Source organism: Scyliorhinus canicula, chromosome 7 (genome assembly GCF_902713615.1).
Source record: "Scyliorhinus canicula chromosome 7, sScyCan1.1, whole genome shotgun sequence".
Classification (NCBI taxonomy): Eukaryota; Metazoa; Chordata; class Chondrichthyes; order Carcharhiniformes; family Scyliorhinidae; genus Scyliorhinus; species Scyliorhinus canicula.
In genome coordinates this window covers 107,298,962-107,301,822 of record NC_052152.1, presented here as the reverse complement: position 1 = coordinate 107,301,822, position 2,861 = coordinate 107,298,962, and positions in this window count along the sequence as shown.

The window sequence follows — 2,861 nt, the reverse complement described above, 5'->3', positions numbered from 1 at the left end:
AAACTTCTGACATGACGTCAGCAAACCCCTGCCAGAAACCCCTCCGCCTCTGACATGCCCAAAACTTGTGGACATGGTTATCAGGACCCCTCGCACAGCGCCCACACCTATCCTCCATCCCCTCAACGAAACTGCTCATCCAGGCCACAGTCATGCGCGCACTGTGGACCACTCTAAATTGTGTCAGGCTGAGCCTGGCGCACGACGAGGATGCATTAACTTGCCTCAGGGCGTCATTCCATAATCCAGCCTCTAACACCCCACCCAACTCTTCTTCCCCCTTTCTCTTTACCTCCCCTATCGCAGCCCTGTCCTACTCCCATCAGCTCCTTATAGATCTCTGTGACCTTCCCCTCTCCTACTCCTGTTCTCAAAACCACCTTATCCTGTAGCCCCTGGAGAGGCAGGTGCAGGACGGTCAAAACCTGCCTCTGCGCTAAATCCCTCACTTGCAGATACCGGAACCCATTCCCACCTGGCAACTCAAACACCTTCTCCAGCTCCTCTAAGTTCGGGAAGCCCTCATCAATAAATAGGTCTCCAAATCTCTTGAACCCCGCCCGCTGCCACCTCCAGAACTCCCCCAAGAACCTCATATTCTTCCTGTCTTTCAGTCATCACACAATCACAGTGCACCTTTGTTACAGGTCGCTATTTAAGACCTTTCTTTCAGTGAATAGTACATGTAGGGCCTGGTTTAGCTCACCAGGCTAAATCGCTGGCTTTTAAAGCAGACCAAGCAAGCCACCAGCACGGTTCGATTCCCGTACCAGCCTCCCCGGACAGGCGCTGGAATGTGGCGACTAGGGGCTTTTCACAGTAACTTCATTGAAGCCTACTTGTGACAATAAGCATTTTTCATGTATCACAATTGTATTGAGGCACCTCAGATTGCAGCTTGAGCTCTGCAGACAACGTAAACCCCCTTGTGACATTTGCAATGACCATTTTTAAATAAAAATAATATTTATTATTACAAGTAGGCTTACATTAACACTGAAGTTACTGTGAAAAGCCCCTAGTCGCCACATTCTGCCGCCTGTTCGGGTTCACAGAGGGAGAATTCAGAATGTCCAAATTACCTAACAGCATCTTTTGGGACTTGCGGGAAGAAACCGAAGCACCTGGAGGAAACCCACACAGACACGGGGAGAATGTGCAGACTCCACACAGACAGTGGCCCAAGCTGGGAATCGAACCTGGGACCCTGGCGCTGTGAAGCCATTGTGCTGACCACTATGCTACTGTTAAATGTCTATTTATTTTGACTGTACTGAAGCACCTCAGAGTGCAACATGATGTTTGTAGAGAACCTGAACGTTATTGCACTTTGTGTGATGGCCATTTTGGAATGCTAAAAATGTTCTTTCAGATATTTTATCAATAAAGTATATTTTTGCAAAAAACCAAGAGAGAGTGAATGTTTAAGGTGGTGGATAGGGTGTCAAACATATGAGCTGCTTTGTCCTGGATGGTGTTCAGCTTCTTTGTTGGAGCTGCACTCATTCAGGCAAGTGGAGAGTATTTCATCGGACTCCCGACTTGTGCCATGTAGGTGGTTGACAGGATTTGGGGAGTCAGGAGGTGAACTACTCACCACAGGATTCCCAACCTCTGGTCTGCTCTTGTAGCTACAGTATTTATATGGCTAGTCCAGTTAAGTTTGTGGTCAATGGTAGAGGAGATTCAGTGGTGGTAATGCCATTGAATGTCAAAGGGCGATGGTTTAATTCTCTCTTGTTGGGAGATGGTCATTGCCTGGCATTTGTATGGTGCAAATGTTACTGAAAGCTGTATGTTACCAGCATGTTCTATTTTCATTTCGGATTCAGAGCATCTGCATTTGTTTTTCCGTTTATGTAAAATTAAAGCACTTTTGGTTTTATACCTCCACTAACCTTTAAATCGCGGGGTTGGGAGCGAGTTGCCGGGGAGTTGCAGGAGAATTGCTAAGTTTGTAGTTATATTTCAACCAAAAGTAAGCACTCGGTCATCTCCCTCGGGGAAAGGTCATTCTTCCAGTGTTTGATTCGTGTCTGAGGAATCGCTGATTTCAATCTCTGGACTTTCTTACATCCAACCTCCAGTATTTTATTCAAGCGTCTTTCAAAGTCTCCGCTCCTGTCTGAATCCGTGCAATTCGCTTTTAGTCGACATCAGTCCACATGGTCCAATTGTCTTGTTTTTTTTTATTATTTCAGTTGTATCCCGGGCCGAGTCTGGACAAATGTGATATTTTGAAGGGAATAATGCACCTGCCCCCTTGGCGGCGAGATCTGAGAGACTGAGTCAGTTTCCGATCTGCTCCCTGGGGAATTGCAGCCAGATGAAGTGTTCAGGGAGTTCCACGCTCCCTTTCCTGTGTACCTTAATACCGGCCTCTGATGGATTTATTAGCAGGAGGAAGATGCTGGTTTTGAATTGTGCCGACGCAATGGTCCCTCCCTCTCCATAACCCAGGCCAGTAAAGGTTGCGAGGGGAGCTTTGCAGGGAGAGCAGCACTGGACAGTGGCTTCAGCTCCCAGACACATGGCAATGCTGTGAAACTTCGCCGTGGCTCCAATGCAGTCGCAAGTCTGACACAAGGAAGGAATTGGATCGCGTCTGCTTTTTCTGGGGACTGTAGATACCTCGCCGGTGGGCTGAAAGCAAGAGCAACTTCCAATGAAAGGTTGGTGCAGTTTCACTTCCATCCCAGCAAACTCCTCAGTGTGACCCCCCCCCCCCCCCCCCCCGCCCTCAGGGACTTCAGGAAGTAACTTCATCTCAACCAGCAACAACGCCAGGAGCTGGGGCAGTGCTGCAAGATATCCTAACTCTCCAAGCAACCCATACACGGTCTGTTATATCTGAATGCAGG